Source organism: Callospermophilus lateralis, chromosome 14, assembly GCF_048772815.1.
Source record: "Callospermophilus lateralis isolate mCalLat2 chromosome 14, mCalLat2.hap1, whole genome shotgun sequence".
NCBI lineage: Eukaryota > Metazoa > Chordata > Mammalia > Rodentia > Sciuridae > Callospermophilus > Callospermophilus lateralis.
The window spans coordinates 52445409-52467645 of NC_135318.1; the positions used below are offsets into that span (position 1 = coordinate 52445409).

The 22237-nt window shown below is 41.4% G+C and overlaps 1 pseudogene; it reads right to left on the bottom strand.

The window, feature by feature from the left end:
* Positions 1–7314: 7314 nt before the first annotated feature.
* Positions 7315–8148, bottom strand: LOC143379980 (ATP synthase peripheral stalk subunit OSCP, mitochondrial pseudogene; annotated as a pseudogene).
* Positions 8149–22237: the final 14089 nt, after the last annotated feature.

Genomic DNA, 22237 nt, shown 5'->3' on the forward strand with positions numbered 1-22237 from the left:
TGATTCTAATGGGCAGTCAAGGCTGCAAACCAAGGGCTAGGTATGTTACCGCCCTTCCTGACCCAGGTACTTTCTCTCACTATCTAATCGGTGCTATTTATATGAAAAGCTCCAGATGGTGTTCCATTTTCCTATATTCACATTTCCTGCCATTTGCCCTTTTGTACAATTAAAGGGTGCCACACTCGGTATTGTTGTATGCAAAACTGACAGTCTATTCACAGGAGAGATGACAGTCCTGAAGAACAGACTTGGCTTGACTTTTTCACAGTACCACCAGTCGGTACAACAAGGATTATCCTATGCATGTCACCAACAAGAGCTCTGGTGGCACTCCGTGCAGTGGGGTGGGCTCTGATCAATGTGCACTTGTCCTCGGTTCTTTTGTTTTGAATTATGCAAGTAAGATGTGTTTCATTCCCCAGATGTAATAGCCGTCAAAAAACATGCAAATGACAAAGGTGGCAAAGGAGCCATAAAAGTGCCGAGGAAGTATATCAGGTGGATATCAAAATGCACACAAAGAACTGAATGAGGAAACTGAAGATACAAATCATCAACTAGGCAGTTCAAGGAGCCCTCCCACCAAGAAACATCAGGGCAGCCAGAACAGAGTTCAAAACTGTGAACAAGACTAGAAGACAAGGTAACAGGACAACTGTCACAACTTGAGATTTGGGGAGAATGATGTCAAGACACATTTCCTTGGGCTCATGCCCAAGTCTGTCTTGAAGTCAAGTGTATCTGCCTTGAATAAAGCGCTCTCTGGTAAGGAATTCAAATGGCAAACAACAGAATCCACTAATTACAAAAAGCACAACAACATTGGTGACAGGGCATTACTTAGGAGCATACAGAACTTCCCGGAGGGACAGGAAAACAGGTGGGTTACTAACAGTCTGGAACAGTGCAGTTAAGAGCCCTGACTTCTAGAAGAGCTGCTCTAACACCAGTTCCACGGCTGCCACAGCCCACCACTCTACACCTGTGACAACCCCTCCAAAAGCTACCCCAGTGGGATTTTCCAGGGTCGCCCCACTCCATAATGCTCACAGCCACCTTCCCAGGTGCACCTTCACAGGTGCACCTTCACACAGGAGCCACTGCTTGACAAAACTGCTGGGAATTCTGGGAAAGCAATGTCTTGGTTTCAGCCTTTCTAGCTCAGGAAGCACACCTGATGGGACCTGGAATGGCTTTGAGTAGCAGACCTGCAGGGTCCGCCACCATTCCTATTGACAGGGCACATCCCTCTCTTCTGGACAAGGTCTGGACTCCTCTGAATGCCTATTAGATGACAAATGCAGACTTTTGTAAATGATTACTTCAAATCCTCTCATGGTGCTCCTGCCCACCAGCCAATGGATCTATTTCTGCATTGTCACCATGTTTGTTGAGCAATATTTGTTTCATAGCTCTTTGAGTGTTTTATTGTACTTGCCCTTGTTCTCTCCCGCCCCGCCCCCACTCTCGAGTGGCAAACAGAGAAATGAAAGTAATTATATTTGTAATAAGAAGCATAGGTCCCATAAATTCAATAAAATGGAGATAAAGATTAATTACCAGTAGATGCCAGGCACAGTGGTGCACGCTTGTAATCCCAACGGTCCAGGAGGCTGAGGCAGGAGGATCACAAGTTCAAAGCCAGCCTCAGCAACTTGTGAAGCCCTAAGCAACTCATTCAGGCCCTCTCTCTAAATAAAATATTTTAAAAGGGCTGCATGTGTGGCTCAGTGATTAAGCACCCCTGGGTTCAATCCCTGGTACCAAAAAAAAAAAAAAAAAAAAAATTACCAGTAGAATCAGGCATGGTGGCCCACACTAAAATCCCAGCAACTCAGGAGGCTGAGGCAGGAGATCACAAGTTTGAGGCCAGCCTCAGCAATTTAGCAAAACCCTGTCTCAAAATAAAATGAAGAAGGATTGTGGATGTAGCTCAATGGTAGAGCCTTTGCCTAGCATGCATGAAAGCCTGGATTTAATCCCTGGTACTGAAAAAAAAAAAAAAAAATACCAGCAGTACCCAAAGCCTCAATAAGATTTTCATTGGGATGAACAATTTCTTCACATGTCAAGAGTACATTTCTACTGCTAAGACTGTGTGAATGGAGAACACGGCTTGTGGACAAAATGTCTTTAAGAATTTCGTAGTCTTTCTAGGAGAGGACCCCTCCCCTTATAATATGGAAGACTGTTTTGCAGTTTTGCCCATCTTTACTTGGATGCATTTTCCAGACTCCGTCAATGTATGAGACGGGGCTTCCCTCTACAGAGAGGAGAAGAGAAGTGGAAGGGGATGAGGAAGGACCCCCAGGTTGGGTCCTCTCCCATTGCTCATCTGAGACAGCCCCCCAGCATCCAGCACCTTGGCCCGTCAGGTACCAGCCCGGTTTACCAAGACCCTGCCTGACCCAACAGTCCAGGAAGGGGACAGCCCCAGGCCCTTGGTCCTCCATCTGTTGCTCATTCCTGCTCATCCTGACCCCCTGGTCTGGCTGGCAATGAAATGAAGACACTGAGAACAGCTGGAAGCAGAAGGGAGAGGACCTCTTTGCCACTCGGAGGAACCTTCCAGGTGAGCTGAGCAGTGCTTGGGCAGTATCCATTGCCGGGCACCAGGCACTACTTGGGGGTGGGTATTTGACCTGTGCATGGCTCCTTCTTAGGTGGTTAAAATGAAATACTTAATTTTCTGATAGAATGTCCTACACTTACAAACATGTCATTTCCATTTGGGTGACAGTAGTGACTTTCAGCAGAGCACAGACCCACATTTTTTGAGGGCAACACCAGCATGTCCCATGAGGCTGCTGACCTGTGAACAATAAACTGCTGAACTTAGACTAAATTCACTTTTTTTTTTTAAGAGAAATGGCTTGGAACTTCTCCAAATCACAAAAGATGTTTTAATTGAAGCCTAATGGAATAATTACTGGAGCTAGAGGGCCACCCTGTGGTTAAGTGTTAAAAAAGGAGGTCTGGGCTTTTCATCCTTTGTAATTCTACAATTAGAGTAGTTCCCCTTTATCCCTGGTTTTGCTTTCCTAGGTTTCAGTTACCTGAGGTCAAGCACTGTGCAAAATAATTAAATGGAAAATTCCAGAAATAAATAATTTATATTTTTGTTTATTTGTTCCAGTACTAGGGATTGAACTGAGGGGCACTCTGTCACTGAGCTACATCCCCAACCCTTTTGACATAGGGTCTCTCCAAATTGCTGAAGCTGGCCTCAAACTTGCGTTCCTCCTGCCTCAGCTTCCCTTATCACTGGGATTACAGGGGTGTGACACTATACCTGGCAAATGAATAAGTTTTAACTAACTTTTTATTAGATTATATTGTTATAATTGTTCTATTTTATTATTAGTTTTTGTTAAACTCTTATTGAGCCTAATGGATAAATTAAACTTTATCATAAGTATGTTTGTACAGGAAAAAACATACTATATATAGATTAGATACTATCTGCAGTTTTGTGTCTTCACTGGAGGTCTTAAAACACATCCCTGAGAATGACAGGCTACTAATAATCTTTTCACCCAAAGAGGCAAACAGGAACTGACCATTCTAAGCCAAATTTTTCAAATTTTCTGCTTAGAATGGTTAGTTAGCTTTGCAGACTATAATCATTAGGCCAAAGTACATTCCTGGACTTCACCTCACACCTATTCAATCAGATGTTCTGGGATGGATCCCAACCACCTGAGTCTTAACAAGCCCTCCAGGTGCCAGGTTAAGACTGAGCACCGCCAGTTTAGACCAGAATCTTTTGCTCTGGACTAGCATAACAGCCCAGAATTAAATGAAATTGATTGTAATTATTGTAGAATTTGTTCATTCAGCAACTATTGTATTTTATTCTATCGAAGGGTGATCTGTACCCCAACAGGGTAGGTGTCTGCTCAGGAAGTATGAGCCGCCTTGGAAATAAAAAGTCTGAAATAATCTATAAGAAACAAGACAGATGGGGGCTGGGGATGTGGCTCAAGCGGTAGCGCGCTCGCCTGGCATGCATGCGGCCCGGGTTCCATCCTCAGCACCACATACAAACAAAGATGTTGTGTCTGCCGAAAACTAAAAAATAAATATTAAAAAATTCTCTCTCTCTCTCTCTCTGTTCCTCTCTCTTTTAAAAAAAAAAAGAAAGAAAGAAATAAGACAGAGGGCTGCAGTTGTGGCTCTGTGGTAGAGCGCTTGCCTAGCATGTGTGAGGCACTGGGTTCAATTCTCAGCACCACATACCAATAAATGAATAAAATTTTTAAAAAAGAAAAGAAAAAGAAATAAGACAGAGCCAGAAATTAGATTCAAAGAGGAGAACCAGATGGGTCTTCCAGTCCTGATAGGAGCTGGAACTGAACAAGGGGAAAAGGGCCCCTTATTCTTTATTTCAGGGGTAGTACATCAAAGACAGGGATAGGTTTCAGGGGGAGGAGTCTTGGTTCAGGGCTTGCTTCTAGGTGTGACAGAGGTCTTGCAGGAAACAGGTTGATTGGCATTTTGGCATCTCCAAGAGGTTGTGTGGCTCTAGCAGGTCACCCCATCTCTGGTGCTGGCTGAACTTGATTGGAGTGAGGCAGGACCCCACATGAACCGGGCATTCTCAAACCAGCAGGGTTGCTACTGGGATTTCCTGATACCAGGCTTTCCTGCCTGATGGCTTCCACATCACTTTAGTTCACACACTGTTCATGGATGGCTCCCGGCACCATTCATTTAATAAACGTGTTCTGTGCTCAGCTGGAAGGCCTGTGTGATTAGAGAAAAGTAGCTAGGGGAGAGAGCAGAGGAAATGAGTTCTGAGAGGTAGGCAGGGGCCAGGTTGTGCATACAAGGAGATCATGATGAGGACTTGTGTGTCACGGGGCACTGGATGTTACTGACCAGGGAGTGGATATGATATGACTGTCCTGCTATAAATAAACAGTCCAGCTACTGCAGAGAGAACAGCCAGCGGTGGAGTGGGGGGCCAAAGAGAGGCCCACACAAAGCTGAGGACTTGGCCTGGGCCTAGCCTGGAAGCCCTGAGACGGCTGAATTCTGTGTGTAGATTTTGAAGATAGAGCTAATTGGTCTTATGTGTAAATTGGATATGAGATGAAACCAAGAGGAGTCCACAATGACACCAATGCTTTGAGCCTAACCAAAACTATATTTAGGAAGGATAATGAGACACCCACCACAGATACACTTACAATGTATCTCAAAATTTAGTAGTTTATGAACATAGTTAAAATGTTTTAGTAAGAAAAAAAATGAAATTAAGATTATGGGCCAGGTGCAGTGATGAATGTCTGTATCCCAGCCATTCAGGAGGCTGAGGCAGGAAGACTGCAAATTGAAAGCCAGCCTCAGCAAGTCATTGAGGCCCTGAGCAACTTGGCAAGACCCTGTCTCAAAATAAAAAATACAAAGGGTTGAGGATGTAGCTCAGTGGTTAAGTGTTCCTGGGTTCAAGACTATGGGTCGTTTGGGAGTTCCACACTATTTACCTAACTCTTTGTTTTTGTTTCAAACAATAGTTCATCTTCTTTTCTGAAATTTTCTGAATTTCAGGCAGTACTTTTGTACACCGACACCTGATGAAGGTAGGGGCTATACTGAAGGTAATCTATAGGTATTCTTCATTATAGATAGAAAAATAGGATTCCTTTATCAGCTTGCTACTTTATTCTTCCTGCTGTACCAATTAGCAGCGATTATGGATGCCGGCAAACATACATTTTAATATATAGTGGATACCTACTGCCTTTTAGCAGTCAGATTCCTGACAACCTCCACCTTTTGGAGCTCAGGCATGAATTCCCAAGCCACACTCAAAGTTGGGCACGGTGGTGTTCACCTGTAGTCCCAGCTGCTTAGGAGGCTGAGGTCAGGAGGATCTCGAGTTCAAAGCCAGCCTCAGCAACTTTAGTGAGGCCCTAAGCAATTCAGCAAGACCCTGTCTCTAAATAAAATACAAAAAAAATGGCTGGGGATGTGGCTGTTTGGCTCAGTGGTTAAGCGCCCCTAAATTCACCAGGACCAAAAAAAAAAAAAAAAAAAAAAAAACCCTCCAAGTCACACTCAATAGCTTAAGGGATGCATTTAAAATTAAGGTTAATGATTTAACAAGTTTCATTATTTGGTTTTCCCTGGCAACCACCCAGACTTCCCCAGGTTGAATCTAATTCATTCCGTGGCCATTGAGTGCTTACTGTGTACAGGGCATGGTCATACTGTAATGACAAATAGACAGGATGAAGACAGCAGATGACCACGAACTGCAGCCAGCAGAAAGGAAAAAGGAAGGTCCCAATCTAGAAGAGGACAAAACTCCCTGAGCTTCTGAATTAGCACTGATAACACAAGACAATTAAATAGCCCCTCAGCTGGATTATAGCCTAAATTATACAATACAACATAATACAATGCCTAAATTACATAATAATAGCCTATCAAATTTTAAAAAGGAAAAAGAAAAAGAAAATGAAGATGTTAGTAACTGTAGGCAAATATATAAGACATCTTCTTTCTCCTACACCGAAACTTCTAGTTTTCATTGATTCTTAGGACAACAGAATTATTAGGTCACAATAATGTGTTACCATTGGGCTAAACATTAATCAGTGCCTAGGTTTAAAGTCTTTAAAAGAATGTGGTAAACCAGGCATGGTGGTATACACCTAATCCCAGCTACTCTGGAGGCCTGAGATAGGAGGATCACAAGTTCAAAGCTAGCCTCAGCAACTTAGTGAGGTCCTAAACAACTTAGCAAAACCCTGTCTTAAAAAAAAAAAATAAAAATAAAAAGGGGTGGGGATGTGGCTCAGAGATACAGCACCCCTCGGTTCAATAAATAAATAAATAAAAGAATGTGATAATGAGGGAAATGGAGAAGGGAAGCTGGCATTCCCCTTTAATCCGTAGGAGAGGATCTGAACAGAGTGACCTTGGTTGTGAAGTAAAGCAATGAACTCAAAACATCTGAAGAAAGTCCCCTGCATAGTGGGCATGAGACCTGTTCTATGTGTTCCCCCAGCTTGTAGACACTGCGGGGCCCTCCATTGTGGCCTGACCCCCGCAATAATAAAATATCCAAAACCTCTCCGTATGCTTGGGATGTTTATAGCCTGGGATGGGGGTGGGGTTTGAACAATTTATCACATAGCAATAAAATTTCATAATCACATAACAACATTTCTGAAAACAAAAATATGATCATTTGGTTTTTGTGTGTGTCTTTTTTTGTTTGTTTGTTTTTGTCTTTTCAGGAAACATTTTTTTGTTGCTCCATGTTTAAGAATTGTCACTGATGATAGAAAATCAACACTTTTAGATGCTCTCCTGCATAGCCCAGCTCAGCTTCTGAATCTTTTTTTTTTTTTTGCAGACCTATCAACATATTTCTCTCCAATATGAACAATCATTTAACCCATGATTGCCACATCAGTCTTAACCTCCAATTTCAATACTTGGCCTTGACTTAGAAAGCTCCTCAGGACTGTCCTTAATTCAGAGAAAAAAGCTTCAGGTAAAGGAGACGCGGTGGTCACTGTGCAAGGTACTTCTCCTAGGTACACACTCACAATGGTAGAAAAGGCAGAAATGAAGCTATGGGCATTGCCTAGGCAACTGTTTTTAGCAAGCAAGTCCATCAGGTTAGACCTGATGGGGAAAACCTCTCTTTTGTTGTCATGTCATAGATTTTTGTGGGGTTTTTTTTTGGGGGGGGCGGGTGTGCTGGGGATTGAACTCAAAGGCACTTGACCACTGAGCCACATCCAAGCCCTATTTTGTATTTTATTTAGGGACAGGATCTCACTGAGTTGCTTAGCGCCTTGCTAAATTGCCGAGCCTGGCTTTGGACTCCGGATCCTCCTGCCTCAGCCTCCAGAGCTGCTGGGATTACAGGCATGTGCCAACCCAGCCTAAATTTTTCATTTTGATGGATGGAACGCTTAATATAGGTATTCAGAATAGAAACCGCCACATTGGGTTCCTTCATGAGTCATGCTACTCTCAACAACTCCTTTTCTATTTGTTCCGTTTATTCTGTTTAGATGCAGTAGAACAAAAAGCAGTAGCATAGTGGCCTTTAATGCCGTATATCTGAACAGGAGGTCTCTCAAGCTTGGTAAATGGTCTGACCATAGATGTGTGGAAGCATCACCTGCCTCAAGAGCCCGGTCAGCCATCTTCTCTCCTGATCATTTGGTTTTTAAAAATGTGTTTTGTTTTGTTTTTCTGTCCTGGGGATTTAACCCAGGGCACTTTTCCACTGAGCTACATCTCCAGAACTTTTTATTTTTGAGACAGGGTCTCACTAAGTGACTTAGGGCCTCAGTAAATTGCTGAGGCTGGTCTCTGATTTGCAATCCTCCTGCCTCACTCCTGAGTCACTGGGATTATAGACGTCTGCCAACACATCCAGCTGTATGTGTGTATTTTTAAAACACAATTGCATATTCTCTACATTTTTCTCTATCTTGCTTTTTTTACTTCACATGTATACCTTAGAGATCAGTCCATGGTGGTATTTAGAGATATTCTTCATGTATTTTTATATAGACAGCTGCCAACTGTGATTGAGTGTTTGTTGTACCCTGTGCCAGCATTGTTTCAAATGGTTTATACAAATTATCCCACTTAATTTTCCTAACAACCTAGTGAGATTGAAACTATTATAATTGCCATTTTTCAAATAGGAAATTGAAGGTTGAGTAATAATGTCCAAAGGGGCCCAACTGAAAAGCAATGAATCATCTTAAAGATAGAAAGGGAAAAAAAATGGGACAGGCAGGGTGGCACACATCTGTAATCCTAGCAACTCGGGAGGCTGAGGCAGGAGGATCACAAGGTCAAAGCCAGCCTCAGCAAGAGCAACTTAGCAAGACCTTGTCTCAAAATAAAACATGAAAAGGGCTGGGGATGTGGCTCAGTGGTTAAGTGCCCCTAGGTTCAATCCCTGGTACCAACAAAAAAAAAAAAAAAGGAAAAAATTGAATAAATTTTACATCTTCATTTTTCATATATTTCCTTATCTTTAGTTAGAGGAAATTTACACTAGCATACAATTAGTAGACATCAGTGTCCCAGAATACTCAGAAGCTATGCCTGATCACAAAGATTCCTGGAGAAGTTTCCATGGATTCAGATGGCTTACAGAGCAAACAAAACATTTAAATAGACACAGAAGGTAGTTTGAAAACCACTTTTAAAAGCTATTCTAGTATGTGAATAAAAGCAGCCTCAATTAACTATACAAATGATGAGATGACATGGAATAAATGAAAGTAAGCACAATGTCACAGAAATCATTGACAGGGTGTAAATTCTTCTTTTTTAAAAAATATTTTATTGTTTTTTAGTTTTCGGCAGACATAACATCTTTGTTTGTATGTAGTGCTGAGGATCGAACCCGGGCCGCACGCATGCCAGGCGAGAGTCTGGCGCTTGAGCCACATCCCCAGCCCCGACAGGGTGTAAATTCTTTGGGCACAGACACAGGGACATGTCTACTCACACGATCCATCTCTTTCATTATTTTGTTGTTCTTTTTTCTGTTGTGTCTTTTAATAGCAGGATCTCTTTCAGTCATCAGCTTTCCACCCAGGGGAAATGGAAACATTCTAGAGAGAGGGAAAGGCTAGAGAGCTAGCAGGCGAAGCCAAATAGCATCTATTCCAGGCCTTATTTTAATGCTTTGTATTCTAATTGTTTATATGCCTGGTTTCTCCTATTTATTTATTTATTTATTTGTGTGCTGGCAATTGAACCCAGGGGCGCTTAACCACTGAGCCACATCCCCAGTCCTTTTTAATATTTCATTTAGAGACAGGGTCTTGATGAGTTGCTTAGGGCCTCGCTGAGTTGCTAAGACTGGCTTTGAACTGGGGCTTTGAACTATAAAAACAAAAGAAATTCATCTTACTAAAGTAGAGTAACTTGTCCAAATTTGGAAATTTCATAAGGATTGTTTTAGAATGTGAATTTAAAAGGAGGTCAACAGCTAAAAAAGAGATGAAACGGTTTTAGGTATGAAATATATATTTTAATACAGAAAATAAAAGAAAATTTTTTGGATGAAAAAGTCTTTTTCCTGGTAAAGGAAAAGGTTGTAAAATGTCTAAATAAGTTATAGAAGGTTTATGGAGGGTAAATTTCAAAAAGTTTGTGTGTAACTAAATTGGTTATATATAATTAACACAATTAGGTAAAGTTACATAAGGCTTTTTTTTTTTCTTTTTTTATAGTGTCGGGGATTGAACTCAAGGCTTTATACATGTGAGGCAAGCACTTTACCAGCTGAACTATATCCCCCACCAGGTTTTTTCCTCTTAAAAGAAGATTTCTAATCTACAAGGCTAAAGGTTTATGAAGGGGGAAGGGTGTCTCTGACATGGAGCATGCTTACAGAAACAGATGAAAAGAAAGGGCTCTTTTCAAAGACATCTGATACATTTCAGGAGGGAGTGGTCAGACTCCTAGGACAGTTATTTACAATCCAGTATGTAGGGACCCATGGGTTAATTAGGCTTCCTGAAAAAGGGCTGAGAGACTGGAGGGGAACTGACCCTTTCTCCAGACACAAGTCAAATATACTGATATAAACCAAAGTTTGACTCTCTATGTATTAAAGTAATAAGGATTTCTTAAAACTTTAATCTGTTCTTACTTATCAAGTTATTATGTCTGTTAAGTTTTGTAATTTAGAAAAACTAATGTTAAAGGAATTATTGTTTGTCTAACTCTGATTAAACAACAACTATTATTTTAGAATATTCCACTACATTCCAGAGTCTTAAGTTTTTCTTCAAAAGCAAAATTTCGTTAGCATAAGAACTTCAGTGTAATTGTGATGTTATTACTAGCTTCTTTGATTACTGGATGTATTTGTATTTTCCAAATGTACAAGCCTTTAAAGTATAAGTTTTTTTTTTTTTTTACCTTTATTTTATTTATTTTTATGGGGTGCTGAGGATCGAACCTAGGGCCTCACATGTGTTCTCAGCAAGCGCTCTACCGCTGAGCCACAACCCCAGCCCCTAAAGTATAAGATTTAAAAGAACATTTTACCGAGCTTGTGTTCTCAAAACTAAAGTTCTTCATAACAGTGGTCTCTTACTGACTTATATAAAAATAACAAATTTAGTTGGGAATTTATTTATGCCATTTAATATTTTGTAATTACATAAAATAATTTGTCATAAGTTATAAAATTTTGGTTAATCTTTACACCATGATGGGAATTTGAATACATTTTTGAAAGGTGATAGGATAGCCTGGTTTATTCAAAGGTTGACAATTTGGGATAGAAAGACATCTTACCACTTTCTCACAGAAGGGGGTTAAAAGCTCTTTTAACTTGTTTGATTCATGTTTCAGATGTTGAATTATGTTAATGTTGAATTATGTTAACTGATTCATATTGACTCAGAAAATGATATATAAAAACTTTATAAATAATATTTGAGAGAGAAACAAAGACCAGTTTCAGAAATAAAACACCTTACCTAAGCTTTGTCAAGAGGCCACCTCACCGGAATTAAGACTCTGTCTCTCACTTTATTCTATTAAGATAATCATTCAAGTTCATTTAAAATTAGGTTCAAAAGATAGATTTAGTTATAAGGATTACTGTAATCTTGAACAGGAAATATATAACTAAGTAAAGATTTGAGATTACAAAAATTATATTTCTTGGTTCCTAGCTATGATACAAACTAAATATGTTTTTGCTCTTGTTAATCTCGTATTTTCCTTGTAAACTTTATAACTATTGTTTTCTTAGTGCCTTTCAGAAGTATAACTTCTAGTATAACAACCTAAGTGAATTTGAGATAATTAGGCCATCACCTATAGGACAAACAAGGTGTGAGGCTGACTTCCAGTACTTAATGACCCCATTTCAAAATTTTGTTGCTCATCTTATTATAAAAGGCATAAGTTGAGTTGTACAATTGTGAAAGCTGAGCCTTCTTTCATTGTGATACCCTCTTCAGTTCAATAACAACATTGGCTTTGACAATTCCTCACCTGCTTGACAGATGACTTTTGCTAATTTTCCTGGCCAAGTAGAAAATACACATCAAGTCATTTCTCAGTGTTTGGCTACTTCTCCAGTGCTAGGCCATCCTCTATAAACTAAGACTGATAATACTCTCACTGATAGCAGTTCTTCTTTTCAACCGTTTTGTGATCAGTATCATATTGATCACCAAACTGGTATCCCTTAAAATCCCCAAGGCCAGGCCATTGTAGAACGGGCTCACTTGTCCCTTAAGTCACAATTACAAAAACAAAAAGGGAGGGCTGGGGATGTGGCTCAAGCGGTAGCGCGCTCGCCTGGCATGCGTGCGGCCCGGGTTCGATCCTCAGCACCACATACAGACAAAGATGTTGTGTCTGCCAAATACTGAAAAATAAGTATTAAAATTCTCACTCTCTTTCACTCTTTCTTTTAAAAAAAAAAGGGAAAGATAGAACCCCACAAAATTGGGGTCTGGGCATGTGGCTCAGTGGTAGAGCTCTTGTCTAGCATGTGCGAGGCCCTGGGTTTGATTCTCAGCACCACATAAAAATAATCAAAATAAAGGTATTGTGTCTGACTACTTCTAAAAAAGAACCCCACAAAATTGTTTGAATCATGCTATCTTTGTTTTAAGATTTTTTTAATTGTGATGCTAAGGGTCTCACTGCTCAGAGCAACACAATGTACCTCCTACTGCAGGAGGCCCTCAGGCCTAGTCTGGTGGACAGACTTACAAACAGAACAATGGAATGGCCCAGATCTGGTAATGATGTGAGGTAGAGGCCATGCTTGTGTCTTTCCAGAAGGTGCAGCTAATCCTATCTGGCTACCTGAGTGTGTTGTTTGTCATCACCATGGAGGATCTCAAGCCACCATTCAGAAAACTGAAGAACCTGACACATCAAGCTGAGCAAATCGTCAAATCTTCAGGTACTAAATCTTCAGCCACCATGATTGTGGCTATGCTGGCTTTGTTGAGCTGTCAGATAAGTAGGGTTCATGGGCAACTTATTTCCCAGATCCACCTTTAGTGCACCCAGCAGTGTGGACTGGAGAATCCATTCCAGGATTTACTAATGATACACACAGAATGGGAGGTTTTTCAGATAAACATATGGTCCTTGTTCATACTATTGAATTTAATTAAACTGGATATAGAGGGAGTCTACCTATATGTTAGTCCTACAATGATATTACTATTTAAATGTGACCCCAGAGAAGTCAGAATATGGGGAAGCCAAGGTAGCCATTGTCGTTGGCACCTGGAATTTTAAAGTGTATGTCCAGTTAGAAAAATGGGACTCCCCAATGACAAAACCATGTTCCCCACAGAACATCCCCCAATACCTTATTGCCCTAATCACACTACAACAGAATCGGGAGTCTTTTCTAAATGTGTGGGGCGTGCCAATATTTTGCCACTGTGACACAATGTCTCCGGCAGTAGTGGATATATTTTGGACTGGTCTCATAGATTTGATAAGAGGCACCCACATCAGGAATTTTGACTCCTGGAGGATTTGTTAGTAATGTTCTGACCTTCAGTGGTGATGGTATACAAAGAGATCTGTGGCATTTGATAGCTGCCTTAGATTTCATCTATTATCCTGGCAGCTCCCTAACTGATCTTGTGGACAAGAGCTGTAAAGTGGTTCCCTGTTACTGCCTGTGGGCCTGCGTATAATCTCCTTATGTTTTAATTTCTGGAAATATAAAAGTAAATAGAACTGGAGAAAAGTACTATGTAACTTGTCCAAGTTGCAATCTGACTGATTGCATTACTAGGTGTAATAGAGGACAAGGAGTGCTTGTGTTACTCCAACCCTCCTTTGTTTTAATCCCAGTCAACATTTCAAAGCCCTGGTACTCTCATGCTGGAGTGCAATCCTACAACAGATTCCCATCTAGCTGAATAGACACCAGTGTGCTCTTGGTCTTATTGCATTTGGAGTAGTCATTTTGATATCTGTTTTGGTCTCTGCCATGACATCCACCCTATTCTTATCCAAAAGCATTCAAAATGCACATTTTCTATGATTTGGCTCAAAATACTTGTAAGTCCCTACAAAATCAGGTAAATATTGATGAAAAAAATAAATGATGATTTTTGAAAAAACTATTGATGATAAAAACTAAATCAAATGCCCTGGAAGCTACAGTGATAAATACGGGAAATGAACTTGCTGCTCTTAGAATTCAGACAGTGGCTTTGTTGCCATATTGGCTACCAATCTGTTTGTATTACAGCAGCAAGATACAACATTTCTCAATGGGACTGGGAGAAAGTTAAAAATCATTTAATGGGCATTTGGCAAAAAAAATAAAGACAGTCTAGACCTTAAGGAGTTGCATCACATCCATGATATTCAAGAGAGCAGGAATGATCTTGTGGATCCCGCATGACTTGCTGAACAAATACTTAATGATTTAAAGGATTTTAATCCTTGGAATATGTTAAAATATCCAATATGGTACATTTTTGGAATTATGTGTTTGCTACTGATACTCTTTTGTGTTATAACAAAGTGGGGGAGATGTTGGGAGTGGTGATCACAGTCTCTGACTGTCATGCGACAGGAGTATGCCTGCGCTAGGAACTCCTTGTACAAACGCACAAGTTGAGACTGCTCAGTTGCTCTGGTGACACTGTTCAAAGGAGGTTCTGTGCATGGCACAACACTATCAGTCTTGACCCTGAATTCAGATACCACCTGCCAGGGGTAAAGAATTATGAGTGCAAGTTGATAATTACAATTGGGGCTGCTCAGAACTTCTTCCTTCATCCTGCATGCTTTGAAGAAACTTCCCCCCACCAAAAAATAAATAAATAAATAACACAACAACTTTGATGTTAAAACCTATATAATAAACATGCCAAGCTAGCTCTGGGTCATTATATCTCCATCAGAGTACAAATGATCCACCTGGTCTCAGCTTTTTCTCTCTTGGTCTGTCTGTTTATCTTTTCTAATCCCCCATCACCCGTCACTGGTTTCCTGAATTAATGGCTGCGCCGGTCACAGCAAGAGCACCTCTCCTTCCCCTAAGCTCTGTGGTGTGAAGGTGTATGCTTTAGAATAGCTACATCAGTCAAGGTCCTAGAAGGAAATAGAAGACACAGTCAAATTGGGCAATTAAAGAAGCAATTAATTAATGGACTCTTTACAAAGATGGGATCCAGGAGTAGGGAAAAACTCAAGGAATAGTTAAGTATCTTAGGGCTATTACTGCCCTTGGCTTACAGGGGGCAGTTTCTGGAATCTAGAGACAGAGCCTCACAGGAGAGCCATCCACGAGGGCAGCTATGTTGTGCCTCGTGGAAGACAGAGGGGTTAATAAGTACCCCAGCCTCTGCTGAGCTCATTCTCCTCACTGGCCAAACCCCAGTGGAAGGCAGAGGGCAAGGGAGCCCATGAATAATATCCAGGTCTGTCACAAGCCGTCCATGGGCTCTGTGTGTGGATTATAAGGTGCTTAGTAACCTAATGAGGGGATAAGCTGGCATTGGGGACCTCCTGTGGCACCCCCCAACAGGGATTGATCTCCTGATGCAGGTGAACTTCCCCCTCAAGCTCTGCCAGAGATCCCACGCAGCACCTGAGATGGGTGTGACCTGCCAAGATGTCAATCAACCTGCTGACTCCAAGATATCTTGAAGCAAGACTCCGGCCCTGAAACCTTATCCCTGCCTTTGATGTCCTTCAATATAAGGGCTCCATTTTTCTTTTTCCAGTGTGGAAGCTCCATCCCTAAGATTGGCTAGCCCGTCCTGCCCCTGCTTTCTAAAAATATTTCCTGTGTTCTATGGTTTTTTTCATTGCTTTATCTTTCTTAGCCTTTATTTCGCAACCAGCCCATTTCACCCAGGGGAACCCCATTTCCGCCTCCTACGTGGGTCACAGGCAAGACAGGTCAGCCTCCAAAGACACTGAGCAGGGAAGAAGAATGGAAGACATAAAGAGGCAAAGAGAAGTCGTGGAACACACCTACCACTGCCAGGAGAGGGCCAGGGAGCCAACAGGAGCCTGTGTGAAGACAAGCTTGCTCACAAGGACAGAAAGGTAGAGCAAAACCATGTCACTTGTGCTGCCTGAACTGCTAGCTCAGCCGTCACCTGAAGATAGATATTTTTCAGTTAATAGAGTCCCTTTATCAAGTGTCACTTGAAACATAAAGGACATTCATGCATGTAATGAATCTTAGAGTGTGACTGAGATTTTAACAAGCAGAAGTGGGAAAAGAACTTTCCAGAAAAAGGGAGCACAGATCAAGCAAAGGCAAAGGTAGGAAAAAGAGAGATATGTCCAGAGATTGATGAGTAATCAGCCCACTGGGACACACAGCCCAAGCACAAAAGCACTGAGAGAAGACACCAGAAGGCTTGGTTGGGTCTGTGGAGTGTCAGCCTAGCACTGCCAGGTCCTGGGGTAGGGAGCTCCTACATTGGCAATAGGGAGTCGTGAAAACTTCAATGTGCTATAATTGTTATCTTCTTTACAGTTCCTTCAGATTCCTAACGGGTAGGAGAGCTGGTATATGTAATAGTAATTGATAAGATGAAAAGTCAGTCACAAGGCTAGACAGACTCACCTGCAGATCTAGACCAAGGGCTCTGAGGCTGCCGTGGGAATCTGATACTGGACCCTGATAAGCCCCTCTTCTGACCAGGGTAAGCCATTCCCCATTTAACATGTCATTCCACAAGGAAAAAAAAAAAAAAAAAAAAAGTTGCCCCCTGAGGGTAATGGCAACTGTAACCATAACACACCAAGGCTGCCCCTAGTGCTGAGAAAGTGAACAGTCACGAAGTTCCCATCTAACCCTGTCTTACACTCCCTCTCCCAATAGCAACTTGACTATCTACTTCCAGGATTGAGAGGAAATATTCTGATCCTCAAAATATAAGAGAAAATTAATTGGAAGCTACTACCATTGATGCACTATTTCCAGAACAACCAATCCCTTAGAAACCAAACAAGTCAATTATATAATAAAAACATCAGTCTTTGTTAGCCTTCCCAGGCTAAAATAACCAAATACAAGAAATGTATTTTGGAAACACCAGAAGTTTATTTCCTCACTGTTCTGGAAGTTCAAGATCAAGGTGTCAGCAGGGCTGATGTCTGGGAAGGATCTTCCCCTTGGGGGTGGCAGATGGCTATCTTCTTTCTGTACTTACATGGCTTGTCCTCAGTGTGTGAGGTGGGGTTGGGGGGAGAGAACTCTTTGGTGTCTTCTTAAAAGGACAATACTCCTGTCAGCTCATGATCTCACCCTTATGACCTCATTTAATTTTACTTAATTCCATTACTCTAAATATAGCCACACTGGGAGTTAGGGATATATATATATATATATATATATATATATATATATATATATATGATGTACTTTCAGTGTAACATAGATCAGGATGCAGTTTGTAGGGCTGGGGAAGTATCTCAGTGGTAGACCGTTTGCCTAGCGTGCATGCATGGGGCCCTGGGTTCAACCCCTAGCACTGGGGGGTCGAAGGGAATATATATATTACTTAGTTCCATCACTTTAGTGGCCTTAGGCAAGTCACTTAACCTCTGTGTGCTCAGTTTCTTTGTGAAGTGGGGATAATAAAAGCACAAGAATGTCAATAATGTTTTATGATAATAATAAAAATCATTGGTGAGATTAACTGAGACTTATTAACATGTAAATTGCTCATTCTGCCTGGTACATATTAAGTGTCTGTTAAATGTTATCTCTTGCTACTGTAATGAGTATTTGAAGTTTTAACTGAAGCACCTGGGTGCAAAAGACTGTGGATACTACTGTGAGCTGTGAATCCTACTGTAGGATTTTCGAAGCACAGGGCTGAGATCTGTTAGCAAATTACCTAGATTGAGGATCTGAGAGCACTGACTGCCAGAAACAAAAAAGGGGAAATCGCTGGAGCATTTCTTTGGAGAAATAAACAAGGGGTGTGCTTGTCATTTTACGCTCAGCTTCAAACCCATCCTCCATACTCTTCTCTATGGGGACTCCACCAGCCACATTTTTTCTTTGCCAACTGGGGACAATAGAGGGATATGACAGGGCTGTCTGCTTCACCACACAGCTACCATCACCCTAGCAAACATGCTCCTCTCCTGCTCCTCTTTGGCAGGAGCCATTGGTTATGGTAGCAATGGTTAATTCCCACCTCTCACTGATCCAACCTAATCACATCTGCAGGGCAAGACCACAAGCTTCTGTGTTTGCCATTGCAGCTGCTCTGCTTGTGCCCCAGCCCTAGGAAATGCCCTTGCTCCCTGCAGGTGCTATGTCAATGGCAACTTAGTGGGATTTTTTTTCCCCTTTTAGTTCTTCAATGCCTAGTTAATGACTCTTTATGTTAAATTCTCAGTTAAAATAATTTATGTGATTTCTGTTTCCTGTGGCTTCTGAATGATAGAATGGGGTAGTGCCCAACTTCACCCAGCCTAACTGAGAGGAGTGTCAAGATTTTGTAAGAAGTCAGACATGTTGGTCCACGCCTACAGTCTCAGCTACTCGGGAGGCTGAGGCAGAAGGATAAATCAAGCCCGGGAGTTCAAGGCCAGCCAGGGGCAACAATAATGAGATGGTCTCAAAAGGAAAGAAAGATTTATTGGAGACCCTGGATTTGGACTGGGCACCTGCCCTGCCCTGGGCCCAACAGACCAAACCACTATAGTTTTATCTTAGTCACAGCTTTGGCTTGTTGCAGTTGACTATGAACAAATAGTTAAAGTTTAACCAGTGGACTGGTTTACTGACCAGGCTATTGCAAACTAAGGAATCTTCTATGTTTCACTTCCATTTTTCTATAAATGCTGTCTGAACACATGGTTGGTGGGGATTTTCAAACCCTGCTCCAGTTCTGGGAACTGCCTAATTTGTGAGTTGTCTTTGGTTTTGGTTTTGTTCAAATAAACTCTACGAAGTTTAATTGGTCTCAGGAATATTCCATTTAATGAGTAATTCAGCTAGAGCCTTGATGAACTTGATATGTATCCCATACAGTTATTGGGACAGAGCAGACGAGTGTCTTGTCCCCACTGGGGAACTTTAGAGGTCAGAGGTGAGCTGATGAGCTGCTCAGGGAGGAGCAGGAAGAGCTGTTCGCACATTGGGATGGACCTGCACTCCCAGGTTCTAAGGTCACAAGGAATGAGAGTGTCACAGACCTAATTCAAGCCACATTTGGGGAGGGGGAGTGGCAGAGATGGAGACAATGGGGCTATCTAAGCCAACCAGGGCCAGCTAGAGGAGCCATGGACTCTCTGCCCAAAGGAGGCTGAAGTTGATTCCTAGATAATGTGGAGGGAGCAAAGAAATGTCTGGAGTACGAGTCAAGAGAATTCAGGTGGGACTAGCAGTGTTTAGCTTCTCAAAAGAAAACCCCAAGAGAAAATCGAATTTTTTAACACCTCCAAACTTAGGGAATACAATGCCATCTTACAACAGTATTACTCAGGTAAAAAAATTCCTGGGCCCCCTCCCATTTTTACCTCCTCAGGGTACAATCCTGAAGGATTGGAAAAAACCAGGTGACTTGGGAGGCTGAGACAGGAGGATTGCAAATTTGAGGCCAGCGTCAGCAACCTAGAGAGACCCTGTTGCAAAATAAAAACAAAAAGGGCTGGGGATGTAGCTTAGTGGGAGAGCACCCCTGGGTTCAATCCCTAGTACTGGGGGCAGGGAGACAGTTAGGCAGAGGTGGGTAAACTTGAGCTGTGGGCAGAAAATAATTACACCTTTCCCCTCATCCCCACATCTCATAGCAGGCCCCTGTAGGGAGAGGGGAGAAGGCTTGAAATTAAGTTAGGAATTCTGATTACTTAGAACTGACAAAAAAAAAAAATTAAAAATAAAAAAAAAAAAAGAACTGACAAAAGGGCTGAACTGAGACTGTGTTGATGACTTCAATTGGTGACTTCTTAAAAGTAACCAAAAAAATAATGGGGCTTGCTGAGTTTAATGCATGCCAAAAAGAATTACTGCTCCTCCCCCAGAGATGAGAGGATTTAAACTCAAGTTAGGATTATAACTCATAAATCATGCTTGTTCAACATGCACTTAGATTAATAATGCTGATAGTTGTGTAATTTCTGTTAATAAAGCATCTTATTTTTCACTATAAATTGTTACTGTCCCCCAACACTCTGCAAAAATTTGTGCCTTCTGTCAGCTTTGTCCTTGTTAAATGTGCCCACGAACAGGGTTTGGTGATACAAACCTGTAATCCCAGTTACTCAGGAGGCAAGAGATCGCAAGTTCAAGGCCAGCCTGGGCAATTTAGTGAGAGCAGGGTCTTGGAATAAAAAGGCCCAGGGATGTAGCTTGGTGGTAAAGTATGGGCCTAACATGCAGGAGGAGGTCTCCAGTCTTCAACTCTTTAGGGCACAATACACTCCACCTTGTGGTCATACTGGGGAACTGCACCACTGTTGTCCATGGTCCTACCCATGGTCACCACCCACTGTTTCCTGGTCCCTCTTTAGGTCTCTTTAAAAAAATAAAAATATTCCAAGATAAAGTCTATTTAATGGGACCTCATTCATCTTAAACATAATTGACCTTAAAACAAATATATATATTTCTTGTACATCCTCTTCGATCAATATTATGTTTTCATTGATTTCTTCAAAGCCACATGGATCAGGTAGGTGAACACATTTTCACACTAAATCCTTATAGTAACTGGGAGACACAAATGTTACTAACCTCATTTCACAAATGAGGAAATTTAGGCCTGCAGGGTCAGTGAGTTTCAAGAACTCACCCAAGATCACATATCTTATTTTGGGAGAAGTCGAAATTTGAGTCACATCCTAGCTCTATTTTGTATTTTATTGGAGACAGGGTCTCACTGAATTGCTTAGGGCCTTGCCATTGCCGAGGCTGGCTTTGAACTCACGATCCTCCTGCCTCAGGCTCCCAAGCTGCTAGGATTAAAGGTGTGTGCCACTATGTCTGGCTGAAGTTGGATTTTTTTTTTTATTTGTTCTTTTAGTTATACTGACAGTAGAATGTATTTTGACATATTGTACATATATGAAGTATAGCTTCCCTTGTTGTTGTACATGATGTGGAATTACACTGGTTGGATATTTATATATAAACACAGGAAAGTTATGTCCAATTCATTCTACTCTCTTTCCTGTTCCCATCTCTCCTCCCTTCCCTTCATTCCCCTTTGCCTAATCTGGTGAACTTCTATTCTCTGCTCCCCCCACCACCATTGTGTGTTAGCATCCAAATATTAGAGAGAACATTCAGCCTTTGGTTTGTTTTTGGTTTTGGCGGTTTTTTTATGTTGGCTTATTTCACTTAGCATGGTAGTCTCCAGTTCAGTTCCATCCATTTACTGGCTAATGTCATAGTTTTATTCTTCTTTATGGCTGAGTAATATTCCATTGTGTATATATACACATTTTCTTTATCAATTCATCTGTTAAAGGTTACCTAGGTTGGTCCAGAGCTTAGCTATTGTGAATTGAGCTGCTATAAACACTGATGTGGCTGTATCACTGTAGTATGCTGATTTTAAGTGCTCTGAGTATATGCCAAGGAATGAGAATAACTGGGTCAAATAGTGGTTCCATTCCAAGTTTTCTGAGGACTCTCCATGCTGCTTTTCAGAGTGGTTGCACCAATTTGCAGTTCCACCAGCAATGTATGAATGTACCTTTTTACCCACATCTTTGCCAACATTTATTGTTACTTGTAATCTTTCTCTTAGTGGGGAGATATCAGGATTAAACTCAAGGGCACTTGACCACTGAGCCACATCCCCAGCCCTATTTTGTATTTTATTGAGAGATAGGGTCTCACTGAGTTGCTTAGCACCTTGCTTTTGCTGAAGCTGGCTATGAACTTGTGATCCTCGTAGGCCTCAGCCTCCCCAGTTGCTGGGATTATAGGTGTACACCACCACTCCCAGCCTTGGTACTTGTATTCTTTTCTTTTCTTTTAACATTTATTTTTTTAGTTGTAGATGAATGCAGTACCTTTATTTTGTTCTTATGTGGTGATGAAAATTGAATCCAGTGCGTCACGCATGCTAGGCGAGCACTCTACCTCTGAATCACAACCCCAGCCTATACTTGTATTCTTGATAATTGTCATTCTGACTAAAGTTGGATGAAATCTCAGTGTAGTTTTAATTTGCATTTCTGTAGTTGCTGGTGATGTTGAACATTTCTTCATATATTTGTTGACCAATCA